Source organism: Hypanus sabinus, chromosome 3 (assembly GCF_030144855.1).
Source record: "Hypanus sabinus isolate sHypSab1 chromosome 3, sHypSab1.hap1, whole genome shotgun sequence".
Classification (NCBI taxonomy): Eukaryota; Metazoa; Chordata; class Chondrichthyes; order Myliobatiformes; family Dasyatidae; genus Hypanus; species Hypanus sabinus.
Genome location: NC_082708.1, coordinates 44,555,001 through 44,574,711, shown reverse-complemented (window position 1 = coordinate 44,574,711; position 19,711 = coordinate 44,555,001). Strand labels below are relative to the sequence as shown.

At 42.5% G+C, this 19,711-nt stretch overlaps 1 protein-coding gene and 1 long non-coding RNA gene across 6 annotated transcripts in view; one reads left to right on the top strand and one right to left on the bottom strand.

Moving 5' to 3' along the window:
• LOC132391263 (uncharacterized) overlaps window positions 1-4,565 on the bottom strand; it is a 44,668-nt gene extending 40,103 nt beyond the window's left edge. Inside the window, exon 1 of the long non-coding RNA XR_009511147.1 lies at window positions 4,242-4,565. This is a non-coding gene — a long non-coding RNA (uncharacterized LOC132391263). The remainder of the gene's footprint in view (window positions 1-4,241) is intronic.
• Window positions 1-19,711, top strand: part of sgcg (sarcoglycan, gamma) — a 612,351-nt gene that overhangs the window by 20,638 nt on the left and 572,002 nt on the right. The gene's annotated exons all lie outside the window — the stretch shown is intronic.

The window sequence follows — 19,711 nt, the reverse complement described above, 5'->3', positions numbered from 1 at the left end:
GTACACACCACCTCACATTCTGTCCACTCAGCTATTTTAACAGCATCTCCTTTCCCTGTCTTGGACGGGTCTACAATTGTGATTTTGACTTCATCAGCTACTTTGGAATCCACAAAATCAGTGACATAAATCAGTTTTGACCCCTGAGCAACTGACTAAAAAGCAAAGTCCAAAAACTTAGACTGATTTGTTCAAACCTCACTTGAGCAACTGGGCAATTAAAATTACTAAATAATTATTGCTACCAGTAATGATAAATATGATTCTCCTGGGTGATAAAACTACACTTGGATCATCAGTGTCCTTTAGTAAAGGAACCTTATAATGTTGATTCCAGACCCACAGCGTCATGGTTGATGTTTAAGTCGTTTAGCAGGACTCAGATTTGTAAAACAAAAATAGTGGGCACGAAAGTTAGTGCCTTGTAAGAATGGTAGAAATTTTGTTTGAATTTGGGTCCCAGCTCCCATAGAGAGTATCCTGGGCATTTCAGATGTTTGCCTGATGGCAATTTGCTATACAAAGCACAAAATAAAGTCTTCAGACAAATGTAAATCAAACAAACACCTGGCATTTTGTGATCAGCTCTGACAAAAAATAACTCCATCTAAATAATTGCAAAGAAGATTGATATTAATGCTTCCAATTAGCCTTCACTCTAGATACATGCTGGATGCCCAGTAATAAATATTAAATCAATTTCCTGGTAATTGTATCTGATCTACACTTGGGGAAAATGTGTGGCAAATGAGGCTGAGAAGCTAGTAGAAAACTGAGAGTCCTATAAATTATGTCCGCAATTAACATCAGTGTCAACTGCACGAGGGTGATTCTTCAATTAGGAGCACTTTTGACTACTTAAAATTATGAAAAATGAAATTTCTTAAACCTCTTTTGTTTATGTTATAACCTTTATTTTAAGCTCTGGAATGAAGTCCAGATCTTGGCGTTGATCAACCTTTAAGAGAACTTTTATATTTTAAGGCACTTTTGCAGTTTTCACAGATGTGTCATTACGATCACACCATCAAAATACTGAATTTAATTTAAAATGAAATGGCAAATATTTCAAAGTCAGTCCTGCAAATGAAAACCATGCCCTTTAATAAATTTACTTTAATATACATTAACGCTGTTTGCTCTCACCTTTTCCCCACCTCTTCATGGTGCGTGGTAGACCTGTCAGAATGCTTAGGTGAAGCCTCAGGAAAAGAGGATATTTTGTTTTTGTTGCTGGCCTACTGGAAAATCTGGTGGGGTACTACTGTCTGCAGTACTACTTTGGTGGGGTACTACTTTGTAGTGCCTGTCTTTCTTATCAGCAGCCCTTCTGTTTCTTTGATTAACTCTCCACTGTTGTCCCTTCAGTCTCTCTTCGCACTTTGGTAATTGTGAGATGATCTTGTTTCCCTGTCTCCATTTTTTTGTGTCTCACTTTCTCTTTCAAGTGCTGACTTTCAGGTAGTGCTGATATTTCACTGGGTCTTTAAACATGTCTTTGTATTCTTTTGCTTGGTTTGCTGACAACTTTACCACCAGGTGTGAGATGGCAATGACACTTTGCACCTAAAGAAAACGTCTCGGCGAAGACTCACACTTACTAACTCGACTGGATAGTTAGCTTGTAAAAGTAATTTAAATATACAGAAATAAAGTGGTTATATATTTCTCATTTAAAACACTCAAATAGTAACTCATTTGGTAATGACACATAATAAACATACTGTCAGATCAGGAGGTTTAAATCTTTAAATTACTCACTTTTCAGGACCTCAAGATGTCAGTCTTTTGCCATGACATCCAAATGCTCTCCTGTCACATCTCATTTCCAAGCAGTTATTCACATAAGCAGTTATTTGAAAAATAAACTTGATAGGTCTCTAAAACATGTTCTGTGTTGTTAATAACAGAAGAGTTGGGGACAGTGGTTCTTTGTCATAAAATATGTACAAATTGTATAAAAATTAACTTACATGAATTTGACATGTGTTTTAAAGGTTCTTGTGAGAAAATACAAACTAAAAGTTTGATGCATTTAATACTTATTATTAAGTTATTTTGAAGACAAATTTATAGAATCTGGGTAGGGGACAAGCCCAAAATAGTGAAATTCAGGCATATTCAAGTGTTTAACTCATTTGAAAATTACGAATTAATGTTTATGAAGCATACTGAAAGAAGTTTAGAGTTACTATTACCTAATTTTTAAAACTAGAGTACTTGTTTTTGTAAAAACTATTTTTTTCTTGAAGATCTATCCCAGGGACAGAAAAGTTACCTTAATTAAAGAATCAGCCACCAATTTACTGAGTGTGGGTCTACCCAGTGATACCATAAAATTCTCTTGTTTATGAACTGAATCTCTCTCATCTATTGAGGAAGTTCATCTGCCTCATTCCACAGCCAGTTCTGCAGTGTTAGAAAGAACAGCATCAAAGAAATCTGGTCTCTGTTGAATAATTACTGATATTTATTTTTTGGGCAATTAATCTTAAATATCAAATTCAGATGATTCAGTGGTCAGCTATTTACTGTCAAAGCACACCAATTATCTTGGGGAGTATCAAATGGGCAATGCACAAGATACTTTAAATGCTAACATGGATAAGATTTCAAAATCCCCGAAAAACCGGTGTAATTTATTCAGACCAACTAACGTGTCTCATGAGGTTCCTCTGACAGCGCCCTTGTTGACTGGGTTGTAGTTGCTGCTAATTTCAAGTCTCTCAGTCACATAGCTCTGAGGAAAGGTTTGTGTGTTTCATGTGAGTTCTGACATTTTTTATTCAGCAAACTTGTATTTACATTTTGATTATAGTCCCCATGTGTATGTGTAGTGCTTGGTCCAGTCAGATCAGTCATGATCTTACTGAGTGGTGGAATAGGCTCCCACAGCCAAGTGGCATTCACTGGCACTTGTATGTTCATATATTGGTATGCTCATTCGCTGGACGTTTTAGTTTTGTTCTTCAGCTGCCGTTATGTTCATTTTACTCATTTCCCCAGTAAAGTGTGAGACAGAGATATGTCATAAGATTTTGCTGCACCAGTGAGATTGGGTAGCCCATTGTCACATCATAGAAGAAGGAATATCTTCATTCTGTTAAACATTTCCAGTGACAATCATGTGCAAGACTGATACCTAGAGTTCCAGGTACACTGAATTCCAAAGCATTGGTAAATGTATCTTTGTGTTCAACTAGTGCCTGTCCAGGAGGTGAAAATGGAGGCTAAGATGTTGATGTAGCATTCCCTTTTAGTGACTTGACCTCAGAAGTTTAATGGTTTTCTGGCTTCAGTAAGTTTGGTCTTTTATCTTGATGAGATATGGCGTGATGGTGGAGCTCATCTTGCACTGTTAGAAAACATACAGTTGCACAAAGTGGATATGGCTCCAATTGTTAGATGAAAGCAGGCAACATTTTAAGGATTCCAAGCTTTCTCAGTAGGGTTTCATTTGAGAGGTAGAAGCGTGACACTAGATACTTATACCAACATGCAAGATATCCCTAATATACAGTATTTGATGGTACTCTGTTACAACGTTTTAGTGTTCTTCTGTTTTATTATCAATTTAGAAATTCACATCTGTCATCAGGTAAGTTATTAGTGGCTGATTGGTGGTGTTTTTCAGTACCAGTTTTATAAAAGAAAAAGGAACGACTCAATATTTTAGCACCGGGTTCTCCACGAACATTCGGTGTGGGAAACAGGTTCAGAGGCAGTGCCCATCTATCCGCGCTCCAGGCCAGTAGCAACGGCACTTCTCGCCAGCCACACAAAGCTGCCGGTTAGCCGAGGCCAAACAGTGATCGCTGACGCACTTGGATAATGACCTCGCGTGTATTCAAGTTCAACAGTCGGTGTGACAGGGAATTGAGGAAAGGAGCAGCTGACTCGTATCGTTGCCTTGGTTGGGGACCATTGAAGTACACTGTAGTGCGTGGCGGGGGAGCTACACGCATGCGCACTGGGCAGGAAGAACGGAACTAAAACCCTGCAACCCAGAAACAATCTCTCAACAGTATTTGTGTATTTGTTTTTCATTTTTTTTTCGGGATCTACTGGGAAAGTCTCAAAGATCGACCAGTCGATCGCGATCGACGGGTTGGCGACCACTAACATAAAATATCAGTCAGCACACAATGTACGATTTACAGATTACACTTTATAAGTCTTACTGGAACTATGAAATTAATAGAGATACAATATAAAAGGAAAGAAGAAGGCGCCAAACTTACCAGAGTTCAACAAATTCATGCACAACCATTGGAGTTGAACAGAGTCTTCTTTCCACCTTTCAATCTCCTCCGATGTCCTCGACCCGCTGCCTGGGACCAACCACAGTGGTCGACCAGGGCACGATCAGCATGCCCTTCCTCTTCGGTTCTCGTCCTGAAAAGCCCGCGAACTGATTTAGGTTCCCACATATACAGGTAGAATAACGTAGCTCCCATTGGTTAGCTCCTCCATTATGTATAATTATAACCCAAACATTTCAGCTAAACAGAGCATTACTTCCTCAGTTAACATACAGACAAGCCATTTCATTATAACACTACAGAGAAGCCATTTTATATATGCAGTTAACAGTTAACTTTACAGTTAATAATCTGAGAACCCTACACAGGCAGGATAGACAAAGGAGAGTCAGTGGATGTTGCTTACTTGGATTTTCAGAAAGCATTTGACAAGGTGCCACACATGAAGCTCCTTAACAAGATAAGAGCCCATGGTATTACAGGAAAGATACTAACACGGATAGAAGATTGGCTGACTGGCAGGAGGCAAAGAGTGAGAACAAAGGGGCCCTTTTCTGGTTGGCTACTGGTGACTAGTAGTGTTCCACAGGGTAGTGTTGAGGCCCCTTTTCATGTTATATGTCAATGATTTGGATGATGGAATTATGGCATTGTGGCCAAATTTACAGACGATACAAAGATAGAAGGTGGGGCAGGTAGTGTTGAGGAAGCAGAGAGTCTGCAGGAGGACTTAGACTCATTGGAAAAATGGGCAAAGAAGTGGCAGATGAAATATAGTGTAAGGAGGTGTATGGTCATGCACTTCGGTGGAAGGAATAAAGGCATAACATTCTAACTGCTGAGAAAATTCAAAAATCTGAAGTGCAAAGGTACTTGGGAGGCCTTATGCAGGATTCCCTAATGGACAGCTTGCAGGTTGAGTCAGTGGTAAGGAAGGTAAATGCAATGTTAACATTCATTTCAAGAAGACTGGAATATAATATCAATGATGTAATGTTGAGAAAACATGAGGAAATCTGCAGATGCTGGAAATTCAAACAACACACAGAAAATGCTGGTGGAACACAGCAGGCCAGGCAGCATCTATAAGGAGAAGTGCTGTCGACGTTTCCGGCTGAGACCCTTCGTCAGGACTAATTGAAAGGAAAGATAGTAAGAGATTTGAAAGTAGTGGGGGGGGAGGGGAAATGCAAAATGATAGGGGAAGACCGGAGGGGGTGGGATGAAGCTGAGAGCTGGAAAGGTGATTGGCGAAAGTGATACAGAGCTGGAGAAGGGAAAGGATCATGGGACGGGAGACCTCGGGAGAAAGAAAGGGGGAGAGGGGGAGCACCAGAGGGAGATGGAGAACAGGCAGAGTGATGGGCAGAGAGAGAGAAAAAAAACAAACAACTAAATATGTCAGGGATGGGGTAAGAAGGGGAGGAGGGGCATTAACGGAAGTTAGAGAAGTCAATGTTTCTATCATTTTGCATTTCTCCCTTCCCCCACTACTTTCAAATCTCTTACTATATTTCCTTTCAGTTAGTCCTGACGAAGGGTCTTGGCCTGAAACTTCGACATTGCTTCTCCTTATAGATGCTGCCTGGCCTGCTGTGTTTTACCAGCATTTTGTGTGTGTTGATGTAATGTTGAGGCTTTATTAGGCATTGGTTAGACCGTGCTTGGTGTATTCTGAACAGTTTTAGGGCCCTCGTCTGAGAAAAGATGTGCTTGCATTCGAGAGAGTTCAGAGAAAGGTCATGAGAATGATTCTGGCAATGAAAGGGTTAACATATGGGAAGCATTTTATGCTTCTGGGCCTGTACTCCCTGGAGATAAGAAGAATGGGGGGGGGGGAATCACATTGAAACCTATCAAATATTGAAAGGCCCAGATAGAGTGGATGTGGAGAGGATGGTTCCTGTGTTGGGGGAGTCAAGGACTAGAGGCCACAGCCTCAGAATAGATGGATATCCATTTAGAACAGGGAAGAGGAGAAATTTATTCAGCCTGAGTTTAGCGAAACTTTAAAATTTATTGGCATGGGTGGCTGTGGAAGCCAAGTCATTGAGTGTATTTAAAGCAGAGGTTGATGGGTTCTTGATCAGTCTGGGTGTCAAAGGTTACAGAGAGAAGACATAAGCATGGGTTTGAGAGGGATAATCAATTAACCATGATGGAATGGTGGAACTGACTCAATGGCCAAATAGCCTAAATCTGCTCCCAGTCTTATGGTCTTATGGACTAGGTTTAGAGTCCGGATTGACATTATTTTTATTAGTTGTTGGTCAATTTACAATGACACAATATGTAAGTCTACATTGCATCCACAAGCATAGAGAAATGAAGGAATAGGGGATGATTGGCCTGGAGCTTATTTGAAAACATTTCTATTACAAATCCTAATGTCAACATTTATAATGGAATCTGGCTATGTAAATGTCTGCACTGGGAAAAGAGTGTAATTACAGCATGTCAAGTTTACATTGGCAGATTCCATTATTGAAGTAGACATTGGAATTTTTAATGCAAAACTGTGACAGGAATTGTACACAGAAATGTAAGATTTTAATATATTATGTATTTGCATTTTTATGTATAAAATCTTATTGAAGGATACAAGTCAGTAGTTATTGTGGTATCAACAGGAAATATCCACAAAGAATAAAGTATATTTAATCACATTTAAGTAGTTCCAAACGTCAAACTTCACCTCCTCAGTTTTAATAAACTGTGGAAAGTGATAAATGGCAGCGGTTATTTAAAAAGGGAGCTTCAAGAGCGTTTGTCCATTGTATGTGGCCTATCAGTGGCTATAACCGGAGCACTAATTGTCAATTAGATAGCAGGAAAGGTTCAGGCATGAAAGGGAGACACTGCCTAGCAGAGCCGTCATCGACAGAGTGATCTGAGGCAGAGTGTTAGGGCTTTGGCTCATTCGGGCTTCGGCAATAACGGGTCGAGGCCAGGTAGGTCATCTTTGAAGAATAGAAACAGGAAGTATGTCTGTGATGCTGGTGTTCTGTACTGGGTGTCAGATATGGGATGTCTGGGAGACTCCCAGCCTCCCGGGCGGCCACATCTGCACCAGGTGCATCAAGCTGCAGCTCCTTAGGAACTGGGTTAGGGAACTGGAGATACAGCTCGATGACCTTCGTCTGGTAAGAGAAAGTGAGGAGCTAAAAGCAAGTAGTCACACTGGGGCCTCGGGAGATGGGTAACAGTCAGGAGAGGGAAGGGCAAGAGTCAGATACTAGAGAGTACCCCTTTGGGTATACCCCTTAACAAGCCACAGTGGTTTTGCCTTTGGCAAGGAGTCTGGCCCTATAGCTCAGAAGGGCAGGGAAAGGAAGAAGGCAGCAGTGATAGGGGACTCTATGGTTAGGGGGTTAGAAAGGTGATTCTGTGGATGCAGGAAAGAAACGCGGATGGTAGTTTTCCTCCCAGGTGCCAGGGTCCAGGATGTTTCTAATCACGTCCACGATATCCTGAAGTGGGAAGGTGATTAGCCAGAGGCCATGGTACATATTGGTACCAACAACATAGGTAGGAAAAGGGAGGAGATCCTGAAAGCAGATGACAGGGAGTTAGGAAGGAAAATGAGAAGCAGGACCTCAAAGGTAATAATCTTGGGATTACTGCCTGTGCCACAGTGAGTGAGGTGGAGAATAAATGCATGGCTGAAGGATCAGAGCAGGAGGCAGGGATTCTGATTTCTGGATCATTGAAACCTCTTTTGGGGCAGGCGTGACCTGTACAAAAAGGACGGGTTGTGCTTGAATCAGAGGGCAACCAATATCCTGGCAGGGAGGTTTGCTAAGGCTATTGGAGTGAGTTTAAACTAGAACTGCTGGGGGGGGGGGTATGAACCAAACGGAAGGGATGGAGGAAGGGGTGGTTGGCTCACAAATAGAGAAAGTCTGGAGACAGTGCAAGAGGGAAGATAGGCAGGTGACAGAGAAGGGATACGCTCAGACTGATGGTTAGAGATGTGTCTATTTTAATGCAAGAAGCATCATGAATAAAATAGATGAGCTTAGAGCGTGGATCAGTACTTGGAACTATGACGTTGTGGCCATTAGAAAGACTTGGATGGCTCAGGGGCAGGAATGGTTACTTAGAGTGCCAGGCTTTAGAAGAGGTGGTGGCGTGGCACTGTTGATCAGAGATAGTGTCATGGCTGCAGAAAAGGAGAAGATAATGGAGGGATTGTCTATGGAGTCTCTGTGGATGGAGGTTAGAAATAGGAAGGGGTCAATAACTCTACTGGGTGTTTTTTTATAGACCACCCAATAGTAACAGATAGAGAGGAGCAGATAGGGAGACAGATTCTAGAAAGGTGTAATAATAATAGGGTTGTCATGGTAGGAGATTTTAATTTCCCAAATATTGATTGGCATCTCCCTAGAGTGAGGGGTTTAGATGGGGTAGAGTTTGTTAGGTGTGTTCAGGAAGGTTTCCTGACATGGTATGTAGATAAGCCTACAAGAGGAGAGGCTGTACTTGATCTGTATTGGGAAATAAACCTGGTCAGGTGTCAGGTCTCTCAGTGGGAGTGTATTTTGGAGATAGTGATCACAATTCTATCTCCTTTACCATAGCTTTGGAGAGAGATAGGAACAGACAAGTTAGGAAAGCATTTATTTGGAATAAGGGGAAATATTGAAGCTATCAGGTAGGAACTTGGAAGCATAAATTGGGAACAGATGTTCTCAGGGAAATGAATGGCAGAAATCTGGCAAATGTTCAGGGGATATTTGTGTGGCGTTCTGCATAGGTACATTCCAATGAGAAAGGGAAAGGATGGTAGGGTACAGGAACCGTGGGGTACAAAGGCTGTTGAAAATCTAGTCAAGAAGAAAAGAAAAGCTTATGAAAGGTTCACAAAACTAGGTAATGACAGAGATCTAGAAGGTTATAAGGCTAGCAGGAAGGAGCTTAAGAATTAAATTAGGAGAGCCAGAAGGGGCCATGGGAAAACCTTGGTGAGCAGGATTAAAGAAAACCCCAAGGCATTCTACAAATATGTGAAGAGCAAAAGGATAAGACGTGAGATAATAGGACCAATCAAGTGTGACAGTGTTTATGGAACCAGAGGAGATAGCGGAGCTACTTAATGAATATTTTGCTACAGTATTCACAATGGAAAAGGATCTTGGTGATTGTCGGGATGATTTACAGCGGATTGAAAACTTTGAGCATATAGACATTAAGAAAGAGGATGTGCTGGAGCTTTTGGAAAGCATCAAGTTGGATAAAGCTTCAGGACCAGATGAGATGTACCCCAGGATACTGTGGGAGGCAAGGGAGGAGATTGTTGAGACTCTGGCGATGATCTTTGCATCATCATTGGAGATGGGAGAGGTTCCAGAGGACTGGAGATGTTGTCTTTTTAAGAAAGATAACCCAGGAAATTATAGACCAGTGAGTCTTACTTCAGTGGTTGGTAAGTTGATGGAGAAGGTCCAGAGCAGCAGGACTAATGAAATGGAGAGGCAAAATATGATTAGGAATGGTCAGCATGGCTTTGGGAAAGGCAGGTCGTGCCTTATGAGCCTGATTGAATTTTTTGAGAATGTGACTAAACACATTGAAGGTAGAGCAGTAGATGTAGTGTATGTGGATTTCAGCAAGGCACTTGATAAGGTACCCCATGCAAGACTTATTGAGAAAGGAGAAATGGGATCCATGGTGACCTTGCTTTCTGGATCCAAAAATGGCCTGCCCACAGAAGGCAAAGAAAGAGGGGTTGTAGACGGGTCATATTCTGCATGGAGGTTGGTGACCAGTGGAGTGCCTCAGGGATCTGCTCTGGGACTCCTTCCTGATTTTTATAAATGACCTGGATGAGAAAGTGGAGGGATGGGTTAGTAAATTTGCTGATGACACAAAGGTTGGGGGTATTGTGGATAGTGTGGAGGGCTGTCAGAGGTTACAGTGGGACATTGATAGGATGCAAAACTCGGCTGAGAATTGGCAGATTGGGTTCAACCCAGGTAAGTGTGAGGTGGTTTATTTATGAGGTAGGTCAATGATGATGGCAGAATATAGTATTAATGGTGAGACTCTTGGCCGCGTAGAGGATCAGAGGGCTCTTGGAATCCAAGTCCACAGGACACTCAAAGCTGCTGCACAGGTTGACTCTGTGGTTAAGAAAGCATACAGTTCATTGGCTTTCATCAATCCTGGGATTGAATTCAAGAGCTGAAAGATAATATTACAGCTATATAGGACCCTGGTCAGACCCCACTTGGAGTACTGTGCTCAGCTCTGGTCGCCTCACTACAGGTAAGAAGTGGAAACTATAGAAAGGGTGCAGAGGAGATTTACAAGGATGTTGCCTGAATTGGGGAGCATGCCTTATGAGAACAGGTTGAGTGAACTCCGCCTTTTCTCCTTGGTGTGACGGAGGATTAGGGGTGACCTGATAGAGGTGTATAAGATGATGAGAGGCATTGATTGTGTTGATAGTCAGAGGCTTTTCCCCAGTGCTGAAATGGCAAACACGAGAGGGCACAGTTTTAAGGTGCTTGGAAGTAGGTACAGAGGAGATGTCGGGGGTCAGTGTTTTACGCAGAGAGTGGTGAGTGCCGGCAACAGTGGTGGAGGCAGATGTGAAAGGGTCTTTTAAGAGACTCCTGGATAGGTACATGAAGCTTAGAAGGCTATGGGTAACCCGAGGTAATTTCTATAGAAAGTACATGTTCAGCACAGCATTGTGGGCTGAAGGGCCTGTATTGTGCTGTAGGCTTTTTATGTTTCTAAATCATTCACAGATAATATGAAAAGAGGTGATTTCAACATTGACCCCTGTGGAACACGTCTACTCACCAGCAGTCAACCAGAAAAGGCCCCCTTTATTTCTCCTGTTTGCCTTCTGCCTGTCAGCCAATCTTTAATCCATGCTAATATCTTTCCCATATTGCCATGAGTTCTTACCTTATCAACCAGCTGCACGTACACCACCTTGTCGAAGACATTTTAAAAATGCAAGTGAACAACATCCACTGATTCTCCTTTGTCTATCCTGCCTGTTATTTTCCAAAAGAATTCCAACAGATTTGTCAGGCAAGGTTTCCCCTTCAGAAAACCATGCTGACTTTGGCCTAATTTATCATGTGCCTCCAAGTATCCTGAAAACTCATTCTCAATAATGGTGTCCAACATCTTGCAAACCACTGGCCTATAATTTCCTGTCTTTCGCTTCTTTTCCTTCTTAAAGAGTGGAGTGACATTTGCAATTTTCTGCTCCTTAGAAACCATTTCAGAATCACATGAATCTTAAACGATCATTACTAATAACTCCATAATTTTTCTTGCTTCTTCTTTCAGAACTCCGAGGTGTAGTCCATTTGGTCCAGGTGATTTATCTACCTTCAAAACTTTCAGCTTCCCAAGCACCTTAGTAATAGAAACTACACTAATTTCTGCCCCCCTCACCAGCACAATGCCATAATTTTGACACACTCCAATTTCTGGCTTTCTGCTGGTGTCTTCCGCAGTGAAGACTGATGGAACATACTTAGTGAGTTTGCATGCTATTCCTTTGTGCCCCATTACTACTATGCAGCAATCTGTTTTCTTTCTGGGACAGAAAATAATTCACCTTTGATACAATTAATAGTATCAAAAGGATTCAGCTTTGTTAACTTAAAATTATTTGATGAATTCCATTTTATTGAGGGTATACATAGCGATCTCTGACTTTTTCTATAATCTACATTGATATTTTGCAGTTTAGATAGCCTTATTCTAGACAAATGCTAAATCATACATTTTTCAGTAAATCATTTGTTGTATGGCTTGATTCCAATACGATGTCAGAAAATTGAATTCATTCAGGATAGATAACAGGATGAGGCCAACTTACTCACTTTAAATATTCTGCAAAGACCAATGTAATGAGAGTTTACTAGGACAGTTGTTTTAATTGTTGTTCATTTATAAGTTTGGATCTGACTTATACCATAAGACCATAAGATATAGGAACAGAAGTAGGCCATTCGACCCATCGAGTCTGCTCCGTCATTCAATCATGGGCTGAACCAATTCCCATCCCCGCTCCGCCGCTTACTCCCCATATGTATCCTTTGATGTCCTGACTAATCAAGAACCTATTTATCTCTGCCTTATATGCACCCAATGACTTGGCCTCCACAGCCGCTCGTAGCAACAAATTCCACAGATTTACCACCCTCTGACAAAAGTAATTTCCCCGCATCTCAGTTCTAAAAGAGCGTCCTTCAATCCTGAAGTCGAGCCCTCTTGTCCTAGAATCTCCTACCATGGGAAATAGATTTGCCATATCTAATCTGTTCAGGCCTTTTAACATTCTGAATGTTTCTATGAGATTCCCCCATCACCCCATTCTCCTGAACCCCAGGGAATACAGCCCAAGAGCTGTAAGACGTTCCTCATATGGTAACCCTTTCTTTCCTGGAATCCTCTCCAATATCAGTATATCCTTTCTAAAATAAGGAGCCGAAAACTGCACACAGTACTCCAAGTGTGGTCTCACAAGTGCCTTATACAGCTGCCACATCACATCCCTGCTGTTGTATTCTATACGTCCAGAAATGAATGCCGACATTGCATTTGCCTTCTTCAACTCAACCTGGAGGTTAACCTTTAGGGTATCCTGCACAATGAAGGGTCTCGGCCCGAAAAGTTGGCTATTCTTTTCTCACGGATGCTGCCTGACTTGCTGAGTTCTTCCAGCTTTGTGTACCATACGTTTTCTCTAAATAATATTCTGCCCGCTTATTTCTTCCACCAAAGTGCATGACCATAACCTTCCAACATTGTATTTCATTTACCACTTCTTTGCCTATTCCCCTAGACCATCTAAGTTTCTCTGCAGGCTGCTTGTTTCCTCAACACTATTCGCTCCTCCACCTATCTTTTTATCACCGGCAAATTTAGCCACAAATCCATTAATCCCATAGTCCAAATCATTGACATACATCGTAAAAAGCAGTGGTCCCAACACCGACCCCTGTGGATCTCCACTGGTAACCGGCAGCCAGCCAGAATAGGATCCCTTTATTCCCACACTCTGTTTTCTGCCAATGTCAAAGCTCCACCCACACTAGTAACTTCCCTGTAATTCCATGGGTTCTTATCTTGCTAAGCAGCCTCATGTACAGCACTTTGCCAAAGGCCTTCTGAAAATCCAAGTACACCACGTCAACTGCATCTCCTTCGTCTATCCTGCTTGTAATTTCCTCAAAGAATTGCAGTAGGTTTGTCAGACAGGATGTTCCTTTCAGGAAACCATGCTGGCTTTGGCCTATCTTGTCATGTGCCTCCAGGTACTCTGTAATCTCATCTCTAACAATCGATTCCAACAACTTCCCAACCGCTGATGTCAGGCTAACAGGTCTATAGTTTCCTTTCTGTAGCCTCCTAACCTTCTTAAGTAGCAGAGTAACATTTTCAATTCTCCAGTCATCCAGTACAATGCCAGAATCTATCAGTTCTTGAAAGATCATCGTTAATGCTTCTGCAATCTCTCCAGCTACTTCCTTCAGAACCCGAGTATGCATTCCATCAGGTCCAGGAGATTTATCCACCCTCAGACCATTAAGCTTTCTGAGCACCTTCTCAGTTGTAATTTTCACTGCACAAACTTCACTTCCCTGACTCTCCTGAATGTCCAGTATACTGCAGACGTCTTCCACTGTGAAGACTGATACAAAATACGCATTCAGTTCCTCTGCCATCTCTGCATCTCTCATTACAATATCTCCAGTATCATTTTGTATTGGTCCTATCCTTGACTGTCTTTTTTCTTTATATACTTTAAAAAGCTTTTAGTATCTTCTTTGATATTATTCACCAGCTTCCTCTCATAATTCATCTTTTCCTTCCTAATGACCTTCTGAGTTTAATTCTGTACGTTTTTAAAAGATCCTCTATCTTCCCACTAGCTCTGGCTTCCTTGTATGCCCTCTCTTTTGCTTTTACGTTGGCTCTGACTTCACTCGTCAGCCACGGTAGTGTCCTTCTTCCCTTTGAAAATTTCTTCTTATTTGGAATATATCTGTCTTGTAGTTCTCTCATTTTTTGCAGAAATTCTAGCCATTGCTGCTCTTCTGTCTTTCCTGCAAATGTCCCTTTCCAGTCGACTTTGGCCAGTTCCCATCTCATACCATAGTAGTTTCCTTTATTCCACTGAAATACCGACACATTGGATTTTATTTTTTTCATCTCAAATCTCACTGTGATCTCGATCATATTGTGATCACTGTTCCCTAAGGCTTCCTTAACCTTAAGCTCTCTTATCACTTCCAGATCATTGCACAACTCCCAGTCTAGCACAGCTGATCCCCTGAAGGGTTCAATAACAAGCTGTCCTAAAAAGCCATCACTTAGACCAGGGGTCAGCAACCTTTACCACTGAAAGAGCCACTTGGACCCGTTTCCCACAGAAAAGAAAACACTGGGAGCCGCAAAACCCGTTTGACATTTAAAATGAAATAACACTGCATACAACGTTTTGTTTTGCCTTTATGCTATGTATAAACAAACTATAATGTGTTGCATTTATGAAATTGATGAACTCCTGCAGAGAAAACGAAATTACATTTCTGCATGCAACAAAAACATTTTGAACTCCGAAAAAAAGACGTTGGGTTGAAGGTTACTTTTAAGTAAAATACTCAACGTCTATTTGAGTCCTTCTTGTATTTATGAAAAATGCCAAACTTAAATTTGCCGCCAGCAGCAAACCAAAAATAACGTCAGCCAGCTGTCAACCTGAAAAATAAAAGGACTATTTCACTGAACAATGAAAACATATGAATATACGTAAAATAATAGGCAATTAAAATATTTATCATACTTGTTCAGGTTGACTCACACCTGACAATGCAGTCGTATTCAGTAGGGATGGATCGATGCTTAGGGGAGTGACCGGGAAGGATAATGTGTTTTTTTCCTCTCTGAACTCACAGAAGCGTTTCCCAAACGATGTTTGCATTGCGATGATTGCAGAATGTAAATACCCCGAATTTATCATGTCGTGACCTTGTTTGAACTCTCTCAAATTGGGGAAGTGAGACAATGTGCCTTTCTGTAAATCTCTGGCAAGCACTGTCAACTTGCGCTCGAATGCCAAAACATCCTCCAACATGTGCAGGGCTGTACGTCCTTTCCCCTGAAGAGCTGTGTTCAGCGTGTTCAGGTGCGCTGTCATGTCTACCATGAAGTGTAGCTTTTCCAGCCACTCTGGCTGTTCCAGCTCAGGAAAGTTGAGCCCTTTGCTGCCCAGGAAAGTTTTCACTTCTTCCAGACACGCGACAAAGTGTTTCAGCACCTCCCCTCTGGACAGCCAGCGATAAAAACACGTTGTAGCGGTGTGCTACACGCAGTCAGTAAACTGCAGTCAAAGATAGCTTTATTCGAACTAAACAGCCTTGCTTTTAAGCCTCCCTCAACCCGCCCCCCATGGGCGCGGATGCTGCAAAAGACACGTACTCACAAACCCCCGTAGGCTATCTCCCTTAGCCTGAACGCTGGCTAATTGTGAGCCGGTTCGGATGTGTCAGGAAATGGGTCGCCACAACGTCTTATTTAGATTGTACAAGATCACCATAATCTTCAAATTTAGATTTACATTTCAAAAACTAACAAACTAACATAAAATACATTTTAATTAAATACTGACCATGTAGCGGTGTGCTACACGCAGCGCTAAAATTACGACACGGAGTCGGTAACTGCAGTCGAAGGAAAAAACTTTATTCGAAATCTTCAGCCTCACTTTTAAGCCTCCCTCAACCTGCCCCCCCCCCCATGGCGCAGAGGCTCCAAAGCTCTGTGCTCGCAAACCCCCGTAGGCTATCTAATTGTGAGCCGGTTCGGATGTGCCAGGAAAAGGGTCGCCACAACCAATTATTTCCCAAAGCAACAGGGAGCCGCAGCACAGACGTAAAAGAGCCACATGTGGCTCCGGAGCCGCGGGTTGCCGACCCCCGACTTAGACATTCTACAAATTCTCTCTCTTGAGGTCCAGTACTGACCAGTGTTTCCCAATCCACTCGCATGTTAAAGTCCCCAACGATTATCATGACATTGCTTTTCTGACATGCCTTTTCTATCTCCTGTTGTAATTTGTAATCCACGTCCCGGCTGCTGTTTGGAGGCCTGTATACAATTGCCATTGGGTCCTTTTACCCTTGCCATTTCTTAACTCAACCCATAGGAACTCTACACCTTCCAATTCTATGTCATCTCTTTCCAATGATTTAATATTATTTCTTATACACAGAGCCACACCACCCCCTCTGCCTACTAACCTATCTTTCGGACATACCGTATATCCTTTGACGTTCAGCTCCTGATGGCAGCCATCCTTGAGCCAAGTTTCAGTGATGGCCACAACATTGTATTTGACAATCTATAGCTGAATTTCAAGATCATCCATTTTACTCCTTATGCTGTGTGCATTCAAATACACTCTCAGTCCAGTATTTGTTGCTCTCTGTTTTAACTGCACCATGCCTTTATCGCCCTGTAACTCATGACACTGGCTGTGATTAAGCCTCACCTCCTGATGTTTTTTCTATAATCCCTGTTGCACTCTATCTTTGATTTATTTCTGCTTTCCCCTTCCTCAGCCCTATCGCTCCGGTTCCCACCCCCCTGCCAAATTAGTTTAAACCCTCCCTAACAGCTCTATTAAATGTGCGCGCTAGGATACTGGACTCCTTTGGGTTATGCCTAATAAGAGCATTGACAAAGGTTTTTGAGGTATCTCGGTGAACTCTTCTGTAGCTGAGAGCCATCAGATAGGGGTATTTGACTAACAGCATTAACTTCACTTAGAAGTCTAAAACCAGCATAGTAATTCCCAAGCTCCAATAACAGGATAATGCAAATGCTCACTGGCAGCATTTTGCTGCGTATAAAGCATGCAATTAGCTTTTAAAGTTTATGTTGCTTTGAGAACCATTTTTACTGGGTGTGCATTCAGATGAGAGATGTAAATCTTGCAATTGGTCTGAAATGCTCGTATTACTTATTGTGTCCAGAGTGTGGTGACCCAATGCAAACTGCTCTCTGCAGATCTGCTCATCACTGCGCATATAGTCATCGGTACTGAATACTTTTCATGTAACTTAATGCTAATTAACTTATCTTCTGGTCTGTGGCTCGAAAGTGGTATGTATTCTCTGTTTATTCCTCAAGACTTGCTCTTCATAAACCATCAGATGAAAGGCAGGAGGGAAACCATCAGATGAAAGGGAGGGAAAACCATCAGATGAAAGGGAGGGAAAACCATCAGATGAAAGGCAGGAGGAAACCATCAGATGAAAGGGAGGAGGAAACCATCAGACAAAAGGGGGAGGAAAACCATCAGATGAAAGGGAGGGAAAACCATCAGATGAAAGGGAGGAGGAGAACCATCAGACGAAAGGGAGGGACAACCATCAGACGAAAGGGAGGGACAACCATCAGACGAAAGGGAGGGAAAACCAATGACAAAAGGGAGGGAAAATCATCAGATGAAAGGCAGGAGGAAACCATCAGACGAAAGGGAGGAGGAAAACCATCAGATGAAAGGGAGGGAAAACCATCAGATGAAAGGCAGGAGGAAACCATCAGATGAAAGGGAGGAGGAAACCATCAGACAAAAGGGGGAGGAAAACCATCAGATGAAAGGGAGGGAAAACCATCAGATGAAAGGGAGGAGGAGAACCATCAGACGAAAGGGAGGGACAACCATCAGACGAAAGGGAGGGACAACCATCAGACGAAAGGGAGGGAAAACCAATGACAAAAGGGAGGGAAAATCATCAGATGAAAGGCAGGAGGAAACCATCAGACGAAAGGGAAAATCATCAGATGAAAGGCAGGAGGAAACCATCAGACGAAAGGGAGGAGGAGAACCATCAGACGAAAGGGAGGGACAACCATCAGACGAAAGGGAGGAGGAAACCATCAGATGAAAGGCAGGAGGAAACCATCAGATGAAAGGGAGGAGGAAACCATCAGATGAAAGGGAAGGAAAACCATCAGACGAAAGGGAGGGAAAACCATCAGATGAAAGGGAGGAGGAGAACCATCAGATGAAAGGGAGGAGGAGAACCATCAGACGAAAGGGAGGGACAACCATCAGACGAAAGGGAGGGAAAACCATCAGACGAAAGGGAGGAGGAGAACCATCAGACGAAAGGGAGGGACAACCATCAGACGAAAGGGAGGGAAAACCATCAGACGAAAGGGAGGAGGAGAACCATCAGACGAAAGGGAGGGAAAACCATCAGACGAAAGGGAGGGGGAGAACCATCAGACGAAAGGGAGGGACAACCATCAGACGAAAGGGAGGGAAAACCATCAGACGAAAGGGAGGAGGAGAACCATCAGACGAAAGGGAGGGACAACCATCAGACGAAAGGGAGGGAAAACCATCAGACGAAAGGGAGGAGGAGAACCATCAGACGAAAGGGAGGGACAACCATCAGACGAAAGGGAGGGACAACCATCAGATGAAAGGGAGGGAAAACCATCAGACGAAAGGGAGGAGGAGAACCATCAGACGAAAGGGAGGGAAAACCATCAGATGAAAGGGAGGAGGAGAACCATCAGACGAAAGGGAGGGAAAACCATCAGACGAAAGGGAGGGAAACCCATCAGACGAAAGGGAGGGAAAACCAATGACAAAAGGGAGGGAAAACCATCAGACGAAAGGGAGGAGGAGAACCATCAGACGAAAGGGAGGAGGAGAACCATCAGACGAAAGGGAGGGACAACCATCAGACGAAAGGGAGGAGGAGAACCATCAGACGAAAGGGAGGGACAACCATCAGACGAAAGGGAGGGAAAACCATCAGATGAAAGGGAGTGGAAATAATCTTTTGCAGTTGAAGGATGTAAGTGCCATCAGACTATGGATACAGCTAAATGCCAACAATGAAAACCTTTCCATATCAGAATGTGTTCATTTAGGACATTCAAAAACAAGCTCCACTTACTAAAGAGGGGGAAAATAAGTTTTGGCAGTTGGCTGAGCATCATCTTCTTACTTCACTGGAAATGGCAAAGATTTTAAAAGCCTTAAAACTATCTGAATGATTCTGGTACACTGAAAAACAAAGAGATGCACTGTGTGGACTCTTCATTAGGTTCAGTAAGTACCTACTACAGTGCCCACTGAGTGTATGCTCATGATCTTCTGCTGCTGTGGCTCATCCATGTCAAGGTTAGATGTGTTAGACTGCTGTAATGCATGGTTATTGAGTTAAGTCACATTCCTGTCATTTTGAACTAGTTTGGTGATTCTCCTTGGGCCTTTCTCATTAATAAGACACTTTCGCTCTCAGAACCACCACTCACTGCATGTTTTTTGTTTTTCGCACCATTCTTTGTAAACTCTGGAGACTGTTGTGCATGAAAATCGCAGGAGATCAGTAGTTTCTAAGAAACTCTAACCACTCAGTCTGGCACCAACAATCATCACATGG